Consider the following 18,979-nt stretch of genomic DNA (forward strand, 5'->3'; position numbering starts at 1 on the left):
GACCCGGGCAAGTTTATAAGCAAGTGGTTTGCGCCGGAGTGACATGTAAACCAGCCAATACCATTACGAAATTTCTAATGGAAGAAAGGGGCATCGAAAATACGTTGTAAAAGCGCACTCGCAACAATGTCACCTAGTGTTCTCAGCGAGGTGAAAAATTTATGCACAAGGCTCCGATGAAAAACTACGCTGCCCAAAGGATACCTGGTGACGCCACGAAACAGTGGAACCGTGCCATCGCAAGGAAGCCTGAACAAGGCCGAACAGGTTGCGATCGCTGCTGCGCTCACCGACGACAGTCTTTGTCATATCTACAGCGACTCCATAGCCTCTATCAGAGCTTTCCTAAAGGGCATGGTCTGCGCACAGGCTCTCAGAATTGTTACAAAGAAAGAGATTAAGAAACACGTCATATACTGGTTTCCGGCACACTTAGGACCAAAGGTTGGCGACGTCCCCAACCTTAACGAGGCGGCACACGAGGCAGCGCGCACGCTCACAGACCACGCTGCTACACCCGACCACTCGGAGAACAAGGCCGCCCCCACTGCATACAATGAAATCACTAAAAACTGTTACCAACAACGTAGGTAGTATAGCACGCCACACCACACGCTGACGCGAGTTCAAGCGGTTACGGTCAGAATGCTACAGATAGACACATGCCCCACGCAAAACAGACTACGCCATTATATGCCTGAGCTCTGCGACAAGTCTTATTGCACCAATTGCAATAGATCCCTTAACGTATATCATTTACTCTGGCCGTGCTCGCAAGCTCACATAAACTACGAACAGGACGAGCGCCAGTTTGAAGAAGCAATCCGGAGCGAAAAACTCGTTCCCCAACTCTGCGCCGTCCAGCAGGTCCACGACGCCGCCAGGAAACTCAACCTCAATGTTCCATCGTGGGAGACGACCACTCCATGAGAGCCCAAAGCTCTTGTGGCCTGCAGGACATAGAATAAAGTTGATTTCCTTCCTTCCAGTGCCATCGACCCTTGATCAGATCACCTCGCGAAACCTACGCTAAGACTAACAACCACCAACATCGACGCTATCGCCGCTTGTGGTCGCTTTCGTGGACACAGAACCCGCCTACTCTGTCATGAATGAATCCTTAACCACACCGTCGATGACAGTTATGACTACATGACAAGGACCCCAAATGCGAGCAGCTGGAGGTCACCTGACAAAGACGTCACGCCACCTGTGTCACAGCTTCGCAGCTCGTTCTCCGCCGCTAGACTCCACCCACCCTCGCCGTATCGCTATGCTGCGCGAAGCAATTTTTTATACTCTCCTTTCACTCTCTCTCTCAGCAATCTCTCCCCTAGTTGGATGAAGTCGCGAACGTGAACAGAAAACCAGCGAAGCGGTAACATCTCCACTGTAAAAATCTCTTATCTAGGTGGACTGTATCTGTTAACTCGCATTACTTTACTTGCCGATGTACTATCTGTATCAAACCAAACACGAGCAGCGGGTCCCGTGACAATGCATAACTGAAGGTAATATGGGCGCCGTTTGATAGTTATCTCCATTGACAGACGGGCACATCCGGTTTCCTTGGACTATGCGATGGTGCTAACCCTATACCACGACATTTTCGCATCTGTTTTTTTTGTTTTCTCCCTTTGAAATTAAAGAGGAACAAAACAGAGCAATATTAGGCGAGCCTCACCACCTGGTGAGTTCAAACCAGATGTATCCTTCAATGCTGATGACTGGTAGTTTCTGCACACTAAACTTTGGGTTACGCTTCGCAAACGCACTCAGCTGCTCACATCTCATTTGGCACCGATAGCACAATACTTCAGCGCGTTGTGACAAAAGAGAATATGAGAGGAGGCAGACCAGAAAGGAAAGGAGGCGGTTACGTATGTTTTCTACAGTTTTCTGCACTTCGCGCGGAGATGTGCCAACCTTGTTGAAGCTCGTAATAACGCACGAAACGTGGTTTTCGTAGGGTATGTGAAATGTTACGTTGCGTTTTTGGGGCGTTGACATCAAGAACAATTTGTTTCTAATGAACGCAATAAAAAGTAATGAGAAATTACAATTTCTTGTCAATTGGACTTCACTAGGAAGGTTACTTTAAAGCACCATAAAAAGATGCTGTAAAGGACAAGTCAGTGAAGTTAATCGTGTCCTAAACTAAAAGGAAGTAGGCGTTCCCAGACATTTCCTTTCCAGTTGTCCGATGTAAATTGAAAAGGCGGCGAGCATACCCTCAGTTAATTCACAAAAACTAAAGCCATGGCGATTGCGCATGTTCACAAAATACCTCTAAGTGTAAAAAAAAAATTGCCAGAAAATCTGCGTATTCGTTCGTGCGCAAATCCCGTAAAGCAACCGCCAGGTGGAGAGTTGCCAGAGGACATCTAGGAACGCTGAAATTAGGCCAAAAGCTCCGCAGTCATCGCATCTCCATAGTATTCAAGAACTAGAAGAACTATTCCATTACATTACATCTCAAATTCCATTTCGCGTAGCATCAACCAGGAAACGCCAAGGTGACCAGTAATAGGCCTGCAACCTGCGCATCAGTGTTTGCACCTGTTCGCCTGATTTGAAAATATATAGTGTCACGTGCTTCGCCAGGGGGACTTACGTACGCGAAGAATGCGATGCAACGTTCGACTTGCGTGCGACAACAAGCATCGAACATAGCGAAACAGCGTCTCAGGCTTGCGAAGAATGTTCGAAAGCTTAAGCCTGCACATTGCTTATAGACCATATCGTGGCCGGGAGCGCGGCTCATATTCGTCGAGGAAAAGTAGCCTACGCACTAAACATTTTAACACCCTTAAGGGTGTAAATCAGTTTGTCGCCAGACGAACACCCTAAGGTTGCTGTTGTCTACACCCTACAGTTGGGGTGCCATTATAGCACCCTAGAGGAAGGGTGTCCAGCAAAATAAATTTAGGGTGTAAGGGTGCTCGTCCAAATTAACACCCACCTGTGTGGGTGTTGGAAGGGTGTACACCCTTTTATTTCTGGCGTGTATGGAAGGCAGGTTCGGCAGTACACACCTTCAATTACTACTATGTACAGCGATCCACGCGCAACTATTGCATGTGCCAGAAGGTTCAAGTTCGGCTACCAAACGCACCGTCGAACAGCCGGCCTTAAAGCTTCGATGGGCATACACAACACCTATACACGTGGATCACATTACATATTAGTAATTCAAGGTGTATATTGGAAAACCTGTCTTCGCTGCACAAATACAAGCTAGGAAACTTGACACTTTTGAGCATGTATATCAACACCAAGGCTATCACGATTTCCATATCCAAATATCATGCAACACAGACTGGTAAGATATATGCTGCATTTTCAAGAAAATGCAAATATATTTATTGCATGCTGCAATACAGAGTACAACATATACATAAATCACATGAAATATAAACATGCACAATCACCAAACACATCGGTAAGTACAAGAACATGTACATTTCCCACAAAGGTATCTAAAATATATGTATTGATCAAATCTGTTATTAGAGAAGAAACTATGTATAGCGGCACTGAAATAGCCTTGGTTGATTTGCAGTGTTTGGGGCCACATAAAGGAATAAATTTTTAGTATTAGGCTCCAGTGAACGAAAATTCAAGTTTTGATGCCTTAAAAAAAAGCATATTGCAAAGGTGAATTAGGGAAGCAATTGAAATGCAGAGCAAACGCACAAGAAAGACACCTGTTATTTTGTACACTAATGTAATCGCAAAGCATTATGAAAAGTTTGGAAAGGCGATGTAAAGCATAACTGGCCAACATTTTTCAGACTGAAACAATACTTTCCAAGCATAGACATGCTTTAAGTGCGGTTTAAGCCAGGAGCCTTATTGCTAATTTTCTATTTCCAACAAGATTACTTGAGCACAAAAATACGTAGAATTTTTTAGTGCCTACATAGTTTGTCCTCTTTTGTGAAACGAGAGTTCTCTGGGCTAAAGACACCGTGTAGCGGTTTTTCTAACTACAATAGCAGTTTCTATAAATTTTTGTTGTGTAACTTGAAGGCACTGGTACATATACATTATGTAGTTTGAAAATAGGTTCTTTTCTTACTATAAATCAAAAGAGTGCATATTCCACATGTACTAGTGCCTGGGTGCAAAGTGCAGTAGGAGGCCTGATAAAAACAAACCACTGTTGATTAAACGATTTTGCTGAGCACAAAATGTGGACAGTGTTTTAAAATACATAGTGAATTTCTAAATTATTTGCACTTTGATGCAGAAATTCAAAATTAAGGCGTGCTGTAGCATGTGAGCATGCAAATTAGCAAATATGGTTTAATAAATTAGCCATACTCTGGTTACTAAAAGAACACAGGCACAGGCAGTCATGCAAAAGTTTAAGTTAAATATCACACTGTTAACATTTGCCAGCAAATAGTCGTATCAAACATAATTATACTGAACAAGGGTAGTTTCTTGGGATAGTTTACAATTAATGAGCCAAATTATGTACAGCTTCAATGACAAGAACTGCGAGAGATGACAGACTGCGCTGACTTCCAACAATATTTTGTTAGGTTGCCACATCATGTGTATATGTACAAAAGCGGGCATGCGCAGAATATGAGTCACAAGGGGTGTCCAACAGCAAGTGACTGTACTAAGAAATCGTCCTTTGAAAAAAAATAAACATTAGAATTTCTATCCGTTGAGATACAAGACTTCACTAGGGGTCAGCACGATAGAGGGATCACTAACACACACACTAACCAGTTTTCTAGTGGAATCTGCTTCTATAGTTACCCGGATGACCTGTGTCTCCCTAAAGCTTCCGTACCTTCAAAGAGGGGCACGCAGCCGCAGTCCCAGCAATGTATGCCGAAGTGGCCTTGAACAGTGTTATGGACGTTGTTATCGTGCCCTCCTAAATGATTGTTTAGGCGCCTGCCTGTCTGTCCAACAAAGTCAAATGAGATATTGTAAAGCTTTGCCTCCTTAACAGCCTCAATAAATCTTGCTCACACGAGATGCAACATAGTGTTGCTGCACAGGTTGATTGCCTTTCTTGGGTTGGCTACCCTTTGACCTTAATTTCAGCCATAGCGGAACAGCTTCTGAAGTGCACAAAACATGATGAGCTCACTCGGTCAAGGAACCAGCCGGTTGAAAGACACAGGTTTGCAGTGCTACCGTATGTTCATGATGTCTCCCATAGGCTAAAAAAGATTGGGGAACCTGCAGGAATCACAGTCCTTTTCTCAGCCCCGGTAAAGCTGGCAAGGCTCTGTAAGCGTGTAAACGCGCCTAAATCGCGTCAGGGTTGTTGCTCTGCCGGGCACAGAAAACGCTTTGTGATGTGTGCAATTACTGCCCAAATTCCCATTTTGAGGCAGTAAATATATTGGACAGACAGGCAGGCGCCTAAATGATCGTTTAAGAGAGCACTATAACAACGTCAATAACACTGTTCAAGGCCACTTAAGCATTCATTGCCGGGACTGCGGTTGCATGGCCCTCTTTGAAGATACGGAAGTTTTAGCGAGACACAGCTCAACCGGTAAATTATTGAAGCTGATTTCACCAGAAAACTGGATAGTGTGTGCGTTAGTACCCCCTCTATCCCGCTGACCCCTAGTGAAATTTTGTATCTAAACAGATAGAAATTGTGATGTTTTTTTTTTCAAGTGACCATGTTCTTTTTACAATGACTTGCTGTTAGAACACCCCTTGTGACTGGCTTTCATTTTCTGCGCATGACCCCTCTTGTGTATACGCACACGATGTGGCAACGCAATAAAATATTGTTGAAAGTGAGTGGAGTATGTCTGTCGCAGTCCTTGTCCTTCACACTGTACGTCATTTTTTATACTGAACAGCCAATATGAATTCAAAATTAGAAAAATATAGTACACATCTGAGCTGTAAAAATGCAAGTGATGCAGCAAATGGCCTTTAGCTTTCCAAAAGAAAAAGAAATGTTCACGGTTAACCACGAGGTGAAAGGACTCCATTCTCTGAGCATCTTGACCAACGAAGCGCATGGCATTGCTGGAATCTTGCATCCTGCATTAGCAAAATAAGAAGAGAATCATGAGAATTCAGTCCGTGCAATTACATATGTACTTTGCAGAAAATTTGATAAAGCAACCAGCTCCTCAAAGTAACAAACTTAATGTGACTGGGCAGAATGCACCACTCAGGCAACTGGGCAAGATAAGTAAAAGGTAGAAGTTTCTATTTTGCAAATTAAAGAATTGCATGTTACTCTGAATGCTAAACTACTATGTCATTGTGAACACAAGGCACATACAGCAGCAAAAACATAAATTTACAGTAGCCCTTTCACCATAGAAAATAAGAGTGAATAAAATTTAAAGACTACCAATGACATCTCTCAACAAGAGACATTTGTCCAAGAGTGTGTATGTGACCTTAATACAAAATTGACATTATGAAATCTGGAATATATCTGCATTACACTTTATAAGTACTGCAGGTGAGAAGCTTACGGGATATGGCACAATAAGAGTGAAATGCACAAGGCATTAAAAATGACTGTTTTTATACAACATTATTACACTAGGAGACAAAGAGTACTGTTTTTCAGAGAGTGCACACAACATGAATATGAGGGAATCCCCACTGGCATTCTCATTTGCCCTGCAATACATGCATCCAGCCCAACAATATCCAACTCTCCAATGCAGTTTATTAGACACTTTCTGCATCCTAAAATTTATCGTGTATTTCTTATTTACTAATTTAGTAAGAATTGGCATTTTGGCATATTTTCCTCGAAAATTTAGCGTGTGTTGTCAACTATTTTTCTTAGAGCACGCCCCCTTCTTTCAATGGGTTAGCTTGGCAATGCACTGACAAGTAGTATTCCCTGATTTGAACTTATAATCCTTCCTCATGCTCCCACTTCATGCTCTAAACTGTGATGCCCCTCCGACGCAGGTTATATTAATCTGTGACTATTTACATGGTCCTTCTTTCTGTAGCCTCTCAACTAGAGCCTGAAATTTCTTGTCTCCTAGAACAATCGTCTTTCTTGCCCAAAACATATTGCACGGTTACCCCTCATAGGGGGGGGGGGGGTTGTGGCTGTGGCAAATGGCAAATGCTGGCAAATGGCTGTGGCTCTGAGATTCAATGAATCTCAGAGACACAACCATTTCTCATCCTGTGTTGCTACTACCCGCATGAGTCACAATGGTTGTAAATTGGCTACCTGCCCTCTCTCGCTTAAAAGTACATTTTGCCATGTGGAAAATGACCCCAAGCATTACACTTCATTGAATGAGTGCTCCTGTGCATGTTTTTTTTTTCTGTCCTGTAATGGCTAGGTTCAACATGGACAAGTTGTTTGAAAACTGTCTAGCCTCAACCAATACTTTGTGTAGTTTCAAAATTATGAAACATTCATTTTTCAAAACTTGTCCCAAATTAAGCATGAGATATTTTCATGATGCAAATGAGGTAAGGTTGTGCTTAGAGACTATGATAGGCCTGTTATATCCTGCAAAACTGTGTGAAATGAAATATGCTTGCAATTTTCATGAGCAGCTAGCTCAGTAAAATTAGGCACATTACCTGCGGAAACATTTTTTAACGCTCCCGGGAGGTCCTGGTTTCTTGTAATTTCTTCAAATCCATTGCACTCTAGATTGCAGTCCGGTGCATTTTGATTTTGATATTGTATTCAAAATAAAAACAGCTGAAATTTTAAGGTATTGATAATTATATGGGAATAAATTAAAGGTAGAAGAGTGTAATGCTGTGAGCAAATAACAAGCTCATTGCAGAGAGTAAACAAACATTCCTTTCCTGCAAATAAATTGGTAGCAGGAAGGTCATACGAAATTAGCAGTGAATGCACAATAAAGAATATGATGCTACAATGCCCCGGCATTCTGTGAATATTCTTGCACAAAGAAAATCCTCATTATGAAAGACCATCAAGAAAACGCAAATGTATACTTTGGATCAGCAGTCATACCTGCAGTATGCACTGTACCATCGGCAATATTTACAACCACAGACAACTGCACATCATATCAAGCTTAGGCGGCCAAGGAGCCTGAGTTTTAAATTATAACTTGACTTATTATATTACACTACACAACTATATCTACTTACAATGTTGTCTTCTCAACCACTTTCAAGAAGACATTAACCATCTGTCTGAAGGCGAACGCAAGTGGCTTGCTCTTGATGGGGGGCGCCAAGGCTGGGCATTGTGAAATTGCTGCTGCCATCTGCATGACCTGCGAGAACCGACGCTCTAAGTAAAAGATAAAGAAATGCTATTAGAGCAAAAGACAAGATAATTTACAATGAGCCTCGTTTTGGTTTGCACGAGAAAAGCCAAGAATATGGACTTTGTGCTGCTTACTGAAGAAGCAAGCCTCCTTCCAGATGTTGCAGTCATGCATTAAGATTGTCACACAGCTGCATGCTTGTATGCTCAAATGCTGCTGTCGCCAGTGTGCTTTGAAGTTTATTATTTCAAGTTAAATTGATTATTGTGTTTTCTTGCCAATTCTTGGCAAACAGACCAGCAATGAAGTAGCTCACTTACACACATACTCCCTTTTAAGGAGCGATTTCACACACACGCACGCATGCATGGGCGCACATACACACGCACGCACATGCCTCTACCACATGAGCAGCTCCTACGCTTGACACACATACATTTTTTTTTATCCTGTGTCACTCCTACTGCTAAGGCATGAAAAATCCTTTGTGTTACCAACCCCAAACTCCTCAACCTACACCTCCAGCTTAAACACTTTCTCGAGAGCCAGGACAAGCCTTCTAGCTTCCCCAGTGCTCCAAACTGTAGTTACGAATTTCAATAGGGCTATAGGTGACAGCTCTCGAAGGGCATGCAAACTACCCGGAGACCTAAAGCTTGTATATGATACCTCTAAAGCACAACACTTCAAATTTTCAAAATTCATTAAAGCTCCTGAAGACAATTGCTATATACGTAGAACGTCTCGAATAACCTGCCGCTAACAATTTCAGCGGTTGTCTGCATCAAAAGAAATGCGGGCTAATGGGAAATCCACGTCTTTAACATTGGAACTAGTGTAATGGCGAAACACACTACCAGATTTCTTAGTCATTTATTTATGCTCTGGATGTAATGTTCCTTTCAAAATAACAATCAAGGATATCGATTCATCAGGGCATGGGAGGAAAAAGGAAGAAGCGTATACCTGGCGCCTTCCCACTGGTGCTCCCGAGAATCGGCGCCTCATACAGCAGTTGTCCAGGGTGGCTTGAAACCAAACTCGGCTTTCAGGCGGGAACACTCGCTGCACCAAATCGGAAGTTTTATTGCGAGTAAAACTACCTGCCTCATGCAATACATACGCACGCACACAAAACGCACTCACACGCACACACAAGTATGCGCACTCTCAAAGCGCAGACACAAAAGCGCGCACGCGCACATTGATGCACACAAACAAGCACACATATATGCATGCAGGCAGACACGCTAACACGAGCACGCACACACAGCAACCCACAGACAACACACTCACAAAACACGTACGCACTAGACACGCGCAAACACGCCGGCCCATACAAACCGGCATGTACTGTACGCGCGCGCACGCACGCGCGCGCACACGCACACACACACAGCGAGCCGAGCGCACGCACGCACACACACACAAAGCGAGCTGAGCTAAGCGCACACACGCACACACAAATCGAGCCCAGCGCGAGCACGCGCACACGCACAGACAAAGCGAGCCGAAAACATGCTGAAGGTATCTGGCAAGCAGCAACAGCAGCACGCGACCGCATCAGGGAGAACCAATACCGCGCCGCTTCTTCCGAAAGGTGGCTAAGCCAGTCCTTTTTCTACGCGACGCAATAGTGGTCGACCACATTTAACTGAAGTGCGAACGACCGTATTACAAGCAGCCGCGCTGAACGCACAAGAGAATCACATCAATGAACGCTCAAGCGCTGAGAAACAAAGCGTAACTATGCAGGCGCACCACGCCCGATGTAGATTTGACAAACATTAGTCACACGGGACGCGATTGAGAAAGTTCACTTGCCCTAGTAGGAGTGCAGCTGCTCTTGCTCTTACATTAGCGAATTATGGATTATGCTACGAGATCACAGTGAGATATTTCTAAAGCGAACAAAACAAATACCAAATAAACGGGCACTTGCCTGAAAATTTCCGTCATGCCAGTACTACCGACCGGGCACGTTGCAACTTCTCGTTTCAGCCTTCGTGGATCCATCTTCCAGTGCGTACGAACGCTTTGCTTTGAAGTGGGGCACGAGTAATACACAAAGCAAGGGCCACATCTTTTTCTACCCCGCGCGCAAAACTAATCACACGTTCAAAATTATTTCGCACAGCACGCGACGCGAACGCACGCGAAAACGAGCATGATGGCGCAGCTTCCGCCTTCCCGTCCTGCCGCGCGCGGAAGTGATGGTACAGCGTCGGCCATCACTTCCGGTCGCTTTTCATTGGGCATGGGGCGGCCGCGCAAATTGAACGTTTATTCTGACAGGTTTGCTTGCTCGCATGGCCTACTGTTTGCTGCTGCTTCGTTGTGGTCTCTAACTAGAGCGGTGAGGCGCGTAGTTGTTACTACGTTTCGTGCCGGGCATTTTTTTTTGGGGTGGGGGGCGCAGTTTGTGCTGCATCACTGAGGGTACAGTACACAAATCGGGACCGTGAGCGAGACGATTGGCGCTCTTCTGCTGGTGCGAATAGATAATTTGTTGCGTCCGACCGAAGCAACTTTGCGAGGTCACAGCGTAGTTTCAGCGATAAAGACGCTCACATCTTGGTCGTGCGACAGCGACGCGTAAACATTAATGAGGAGACTGAAGACTGCGTTTGCAAGTGCGTATGCTCTGGATAAGAAATTACAGCTTTGACGACACCAGCCCTTAGTATATAGGCTCAGCCTTACAAACTGTATTTGAGGATGCACTTAGAAAGCAGATCAGTAGCTTAGTAAACCTCTGAATGAATTAAGCAAGGTACGTGGAAATTCGGGTTTGAGAACTTCCAACGTGATCTCGCCTCTATAAGTCTTCTTTATGGATTCACCATGCAAATTGTACGTTGATGCCATTGTACAGCAGAGGCTCGTGTAACAGCACGTCCCTGTTTGTTCAGAAATGTATCCAAATAGCTTCTTCCATTTCACCACTTTTTGTTGGGCTATTAAGGGCACCGAAATATTAGTGTAGAATTGCGCAAGTTGCTCTCGTGCTTTCGCTCTGCTACTGCAGTTTTTCTTGAAGTGTTCAATTGCATGTAAATATTCCTGTGAGCACGAAAAATAATGATAATGGAAGTGTAAGTGAAAGGGCGTTCTTTTTCTGGATGATACATTTTTGGAGTGGTCGTCATGCCAGTAACATCCGAATCCTTGAAGAAATATCGACAGTCACTTAGGAATGCGAAAACTTAATCCCTTCACGCATCTACACCTGCAACTGTCACGTGACCATGATACGTTAGTTCATACATTGTCACGTGTTCTTCACAGTTCTACCTTCATCTCCCGTAATCCACCGTGCTATAGTTTGTACGAACCTTAATGCAATTTATTCCACCCTTATTCGCATTATTTCACATTATTTACCCATAATTGCTCATAATTGACGTTGTTGTATTTACTACCTTCTGTATCACTACTGACGTCATACAAGACGGTGATGACTTCACATTTCATTTATTTATTATACATACATTCAAGGCCTAGTAGGCACAACAGAAAGGAGTGGTGAAAATATGCAATAAATGCAATGCGACGCAAGACTAGAAAATCAAACCATAAGATAATTTGAACGGCGACCTTGAATTAGTGGTGTCACAAATTGAGACTGTGGAGGCGGGAAGGCGATTGCATTCAGTGGCTGATCTTGGCAAAAAGGAAGAATGGCACATCAATTTTGTGTTGATGGTCGATGCTAGATGAGAACTTGGTGTGGTGAAAAGATTTTCTTTACGTGAAGGGTTAAATTAGCATATTCTATGAAAAAGACAGAGACGAAAGTATTTGCGACGTAACCAAAGGTCAGGTTCAACTAGTGTTCTTTTCATGGCCGTGACGCTAGAATGAAGTGAATAATTTCAGAGAATAAAACGGGCGGCGCGATTCTGAATGCTTTCTGAATGCTTTCAAGGGAAATGACAAGATTGGCGTGAGCAGGGTCCCGTATGGATTGTTGTTGCGGAGAACGCCACCTTTCCTACCTGAAAGGCCATGAAACGCTTTCGTATTAAAAATGCAATACATACACACATTGCTCAATGCGTGGACGTGTACACGTTACTCAGATTTATGCATCAATACGTTCAACACCCTTCAGGCGTCGATTTAACACCCTTATTCGAGCAACGCCGCACCTTATGTGGGGTATACACCCTTGTGTCAGGGTGCTTTGGCCGAAAAGGGTGCTAAAAGGGTGTGGGAATGGGTGTAAATGCTGAAAGCACCCCTATTGACACCCATAGGGGGGGTAAAAATGTTTAGTGTGTATAGCCAGGCATGGCTGCTTAATGTATCGTAGCTATATTGGCACGTGGTCGTGACGTCAAAGAACACAGTAGCAGTGCTGTGAAAAGCAAAACTAGCTTTTATTGGGCGAACCTGTGCCCACAAAATAGGCTAAACTTATAGCACAACGATAGCGGCGAACACGCTCGGCGATCGTCGAAAATCTGATCAGCGAGTCAAGCGCTTCGGCTTTTATGGAGCAGTAATCGAATGTTTCAGACTAATCGTTCGGACTCGCGTGCCTTCCACAAAGTTCTACACCAGTCGCGTAAGGTGATGAAATCAGATAACATAACGTTCGGCGACAACAGACAGGGGATAGAAGCATCGATAACGTTCCAGAAACTTCGGATACATGCAGGCGCGTCCCACGCTGTGCGATTACATTTGTTAGGCTGCGAAACGTGGTTGCCCGATAAAGATAAGTATACGTGTCAATACCCCCCTCTTAAAAAGCATCGTCCCGATGCTACAACTATAAGAGTGTGAAACACAAAAGGACACTTATCAAACATAAGTAACAAAACAACGAAACGAAAAAATTCCAAAGGTCAGTTACGCGAAGCCCCAAAGTTCATTAACGCTGGTAGTATGGCTTGAGTCGCACAACGTGGACTATTTCAGGTCGTGAGCGGCGCCGCTGTGATAACGAAATGCCATCTGGCACGACCTCATAGTCGAGCGCGCCAATACGTCGGATGATCTTGTACGGTCCGATATAGCGACGCAAAAGCTTCTCGCTCAGTCCTCATCGGCGTATAGGGGTCCATACCCAAACACGGTCGCCGGGCTGGTACTCGACGAAGCGTCGTCGGAGGTTGTAGTGTCGGCTGTCGGTCCTCTGCTGCTTTTTGATCCGCAGGCGGGCGAGCTGTCGGGCTTCTTCGGCGCGCTGGAGATAAGCAGCGACGTCAAGATTCTCCTCGTCAGAGACGTGCGGCAGGATGGCGTCGAGCGTCGTCGTCGCGTTCCTGCCGTACACTAGCTTGAATGGCGTGATCTGTGTTGTTTTTTGCACCGCCGTGTTGTAAGCGAATGTTACGTACGGCAGGACCGCAACCCAGGTCTTGTGCTCGACGTCGACGTACATAGCTAGCATGTCGGCGAGAGTTTTATTCAGGCGCTCCGTAAGACCGTTCGTCTGCGGATGGTAGGCAGTTGTCCTCATGTGACTTGTCTGGCTGTATTGCAGAATGGCTTGCATGAGCTCTGCTGTAAAAGCCGTTCCTCTGTCGGTGATGAGGACTTCTGGAGCACCATGTCGCAACAGGATGTTCTTGACGAAAAATTTCGCAACTTCGGCTGCGCTACCTTTCGGCAGTGCTTTAGTGTCAGCGAAGCGGGTGAGGTAGTCGGTCGCTACGACGATCCACTTATTTCCGGTTGTTGACGTCAGAAAGGGTCCCAGCAAGTCCATCCCGATCTGCTGGGATGGTCGGCAAGGAGGCTCGATTGGCTGTAGTAATCCGACTGGCCTTGTCGGCGGTGTCTTGCGTCGCTGACAATCTCGGCAGGTTCTGACATAACGGGCGACGTCGGCGGTCAGGCGCAGCCAATAATACTTTTGTTGTATCCTCGATAGTGTCCGGGAAAATCTGAGGTGTCCAGCGGTCGGATCGGTGCTTGTGCGTTCATGTACCAAACGCCCCCGCGAAGCCGTGATCCAAGCCCGAAGCCCGGGGACACAACCGACATCGCCCAAGGCCAGCGTGCTAGCCGCAGACTGCAAAGACTGCCCGCAGAGCACGGACTTCTGCCTGAAAGGACAAACAAGATAGTGGTCAAGACAACCCAAATGGCTGCCCCAGTGTCCCCCGTTATCCTACGGCAACCTCGGGACCCACCAACCTTCCATGGAGCAGCAACTCAAGACCCGGAATCCTGGCTGGAGACGTACGAGCGAATCGCGACTTTCAACAACTGCGACTCCGACGACAAGTTGCGGCATGTATACTTCGCCCTAGAAGACGCCGCCAGAACGTGGTTCGAGAAGAGGGAGTCGATATTGACAACATGGGGACTGTTCCGTACCGGCTTCATGCGCACCTTTACAATTGTCGTGCGCAAGGAAAGGGCCAAAGCTATGCTGGACGCCCGAGTACAGCTACCTAAGGAGAACGTTGCCATCTTTACAGAAGAAATTAGCCGTCTCTTCCGCCACGCCGAACCGAATATGCCCGAGGAGAAGAAAGTCCGGCTACTTATGCGTGGTGTGAAGGAAGAACTTTTCGGCGCAATGATACGAAACCCACCGAGGACCGTAGAATAATTCCTTCGCGAGGCCACCAGCATCGAAAAGACACTCGAAATACGGAACCGCCAATTCAACCGCCGCACGAGCTCTACAAACTACGCAGGAATTCAGTCACTGGCCACCTACTACCTGCGCGAAACTATCCGAGCGGTCGTGCGGGAGGAGCTACAGAAGCTGTTCCCCTCATCAGAGCCTCAAGTGACTTCGATTGCCGACGCCGTGCGTGAGGAGCTCCAAGAACAACTTGGAGTAGCCCCTCAATCGCCGAAACCTCAGCCGCAAGCGATGACATACGCCGCTGTAGCCCGCTGTCACGTTCCCCATCCGCGCCCACGGCTGGGCCCAGTGACGACACAGTTCTGTCGTCCACCACCACCCCCGCCGCCAGCACGCCAACCCGTCAAGCCACGCGGCATTCCAAGGAAGACTGACGTTTGGCGCACCCCCGACCAGCGCCCGTTCTGCTACCACTGCGGAGAAGCCGGCCATTTGTACCGCCGATGCCCATACCGGTAGATGGGACCGCGAGGTTTCGCCGTTAACGCGCCGAGGCCACAGATTGGCGAACGACCTCGCGATATCGCCGACTACCTCGCCGCCACTAAATGGAGCCCTCGACGACCTTCCCGTTCGCCATCACCAGGCCGCTACCTGTCGACGCAGCGCCGGCCATACACTGGCTCAGCTCGGGGCCGGTCCGTCAGCCCATATCCGGAAAACTAAAAGCAGCAACCGATGGAGGTGCGGTTGCTGTTCGTCGAACTGACGAAGATCCTCCGCCGCCGACGAAGACGCCGAATAGACTACTTCAACGACACAACCACACGCCGCCGTTCCGAAGAAATGTGGAAGGAAAGAGTATGACGACGAAAGGCAACTTGACGACGCAACGTTCTAGCTTCAGTTCAACACGACGCAGCCGCCATCCGACGCCAAGACCTAATTGCAATGCCAGACAAAGAACCACCGACCTCGACGTGCTTCTCGACGGCCACGCAGTCACCGCTTTAGTGGACACAGGAGCCGATTACTCTGTCATGAGTGGACCTATCGCCGCTCAGTTGAAGAAAGTTAAGACTACGTGGGAAGGCCCTCAAATTCGGACCGCTGGAGGACACCTCATAACGCGGACTGGAATGTGAACGGCAAGAATTACCATTCATGACAGGACTTACCCGGCATCTCCACCAGATGTCACGTGGTCGTGACGTCAAAGAACGAAGCAGCAGTACTGTGAAAAGCAAAACTACCTTTAATTGCGCAAACCTGTGCCCACAAAACTGGCTGCACTTATAGCACAACGATAGCGGCGAACACGCACGGCGATCGTCGAAAATCTGATCAGCGGGTCAAGCGCGTCGGCTTTTATAGCGCAGTCATCGAATGTTCCAGACTAATCGTTCGGACCCGCGTGCCTTCCACAAAGTTCTACACAATTCGCGTCAGGTGATGAAATCAGATAACATAACGTTCGGCGACAACAGACAGCGGATAGAAGCATCGATAACGTTCCAGAAACTTCGGATACATACAGGCGCGTCCCACGCTGTGCGATTACATTTGTTAGGCTGCGAAACGTGGTTGCCCGATAAAGATGAGTATACGTGTCAATATTTACAGTGCTGCTGCCTTTCTTGATAATCATGCGCCAAGCGTAGATCTTTCCGAGCACGAAATAGATAAGTGGTTACGCTATGATCCATGCCTGCAAAAATTCCCTGGTCAACAGTCCCCGCAACCCGTACGGCAACGCGAGAAATGAATGAGGGTTCCCATGGCGCACTTGTACTTCAATGCGAAGCATTCCCGATGAGTGTAACGCAGTTTTTCCTGTCATCTGCCTAAGTATTCTCGTGCAAAAGCCACAGCTACTAGGTATAAATGAAAGCCTTCTTTCGTTTTGGGTGTGATGTCACGAGAGTCACTTTTCGCAGCAAGCCGTAAGGGGGCGGAGATCCGCCGGCTGGGGATCACGACTTTTTGGGATCATCACATATCGTGCTTGCGGTATACTTTCTACCTTTACTTAGGCAATAAAAAAAGACCTCACTGCCGCCACAGAATAATCTATAAATGAAAAGATTTATTTAGTGAGCTTCTTCAGCACATGGGCCAGATGGAATAAATAAGCATTGTCACAGCTATAAGCGTGTTCAAGTGGCGTGTTGATGCTCAATATAGTGCACTTCTAATGTAGCATCGCGTAGCTGCTGCCCGTAGTAATGGCGTGCTACAGTCTGCAAGATGTACAGCCAGATTCACAGGATCAACGCCTCATCTTACCTAGATTTTTTCTCAGAATTCAATCATGTTTGCAGTGGCGGTAATTGATTTATGGCACCACGATTTCCATAATGTAGTGGCAGCAAGAGAGAATGAGAACTGTCCCACCTGTAGTCGAAACGACGCCGAAAAATGTGTGTTTGAATGCACACACAGCGAGAGCACAGCAAAAAGAGGCTCGACTACTGACTCGGACTCGGCTTTTTTCTGTTTGCCACTCCGTCGTCGTGTGGCATCATATTCGCAACGTGATAAAGCGCACACAGTTGCTTCGTTGTATCCCATATTGGAATAAAGGTAAAGGTAAGGGTGGTATCCCATATTGGAATAAACACGAATCTGTAAGGATTGGTCCAGGCAGTAGCGTATCTTAATTAACGACTGTGGCTCTCGTCGTGGTCGGCATGAAACGCAATTTTCGACTGCGGCCCAATCACTGGCCGGGACGCGAAACTGTCCCCAGTGCGCGAGGCCCGATAGAGCTACGACTATGAAAGACGCATGAGTGTTCCTCCCCGAAGAAGCGCGGAAAATGCGAAGCATTTGCAGTTCTTTATTCCTAGGGAGTGGGAAGGCAGCACTGCAGCTTGTGGATAACGGAACAAAGTGAGCGTGCCCATCAGGCGATAGAAGTATGTGTTTTATTTGAACAGAGCCTGATAGTCAGACGAATTGTCACATGCGGTAATTGGCAAGTGCGGAATTGTCACATTTCGCACCCATAACTTTCTACTCACCGAAAGTGAGCCTCAAACCTGTGGTACATGCGGGGAGAGGCTGACAGTACTCCACGCCCTCCTGTTGTGCCGGGAAGGCGAATCTGAGAGAAAGAGACATCCTTCCTTAGCATACCGGCAGCACATTCCTCTTCATCCTGCAATGTTTCTCGGTCCAGAACCGCTTTTTAATATAGACACAGTCCTAGGTTTCCTCAGAGATGTGGTCTAACATGTTATTGGTCCCATACATTCGTAACGCTTCCTCTCTTTAGAGGATGCCGCTGGGATAGTTGTACTGTATAGCACATGCCTCAAGGCCCTTGTGTTTCAAGGGCTCTGGTGAGACAGTTGTGCTGTAGCCAATTTTTGCGTCTTACATGCTCTGCATATCACATCATTTTTCCGCAATGCAGTGTAAGGCTCATAGTACTCGTCATTTGACATCACCATACTCTTATATCACGTAGATTCTACGGACATTACAGAGACTATTTTTAGGCCCCTTTACAGCCAAGACACATCTCCTTGACATAACTCATCATTCCACCGCGAAATCGCTAACACTGTCTTGGGGCTCTTTGGCCATACCTGGCCTTTGCGTCCCTAAACAACACACATTCATTCATTCATTCATTCATTCATTCATTCATTCATTCATTCATTCATTCATTCATTCATTCATTCATTCATTCATTTTTTCATTCATTCATTCATTAATAAATTGTGACGTTTTACGTGCCAAAACCACTTTCTGATTATGAGGCATGCCTTAGTGGAGGACTCCGAAAATTTTGACCACCTCGGGTTCTTTAATGTGTACCTAAGTCTAAGTACACGGGTGTTTGCGCATTTCGCGCCCATCGAAATGCGGCCGCCGAGGTCGGGATTCGGCCCCGCGACTTCGTGCTCCGCAGCCCAATACTATAGCCACTGATCAAACACGGCGGGTAGTGAGGAGAAAGATGTTAATCGAAATCAAGGTTCATAACATGAAACAGTGTATCTAAGTTTACCGAGCGAATGTAGCGGATGCTCAAAAAAGAAAGCTTGCCCTAGAGCGACAAAACCGGCTGTAGCCGGTTGGCCGGGACGCTTGAGAAATGACTTTTCTTCGTCTCCCAGATAGTTAAATTTGTGTGCGTGTGCCCGCCATGAACAACCGCTAAATGACGGGCGTCGCCGTT

The 18,979-nt window shown here is 46.3% G+C and overlaps 1 long non-coding RNA gene across 1 annotated transcript; it reads right to left on the reverse strand.

Annotated features, from left to right (window-relative positions):
* Positions 1–5,615: 5,615 nt before the first annotated feature.
* LOC139049991 (uncharacterized) lies at positions 5,616–9,851 on the reverse strand. Its single transcript, XR_011508692.1, has 3 exons — positions 9,204–9,851; positions 8,116–8,243; positions 5,616–6,036 (listed from the first exon to the last, which is right to left on the reverse strand). It is a non-coding gene; the product is annotated as an uncharacterized lncRNA (long non-coding RNA).
* Positions 9,852–18,979: the final 9,128 nt, after the last annotated feature.

Source organism: Dermacentor albipictus, chromosome 9, assembly GCF_038994185.2.
Source record: "Dermacentor albipictus isolate Rhodes 1998 colony chromosome 9, USDA_Dalb.pri_finalv2, whole genome shotgun sequence".
NCBI classification, from domain to species: Eukaryota; Metazoa; Arthropoda; class Arachnida; order Ixodida; family Ixodidae; genus Dermacentor; species Dermacentor albipictus.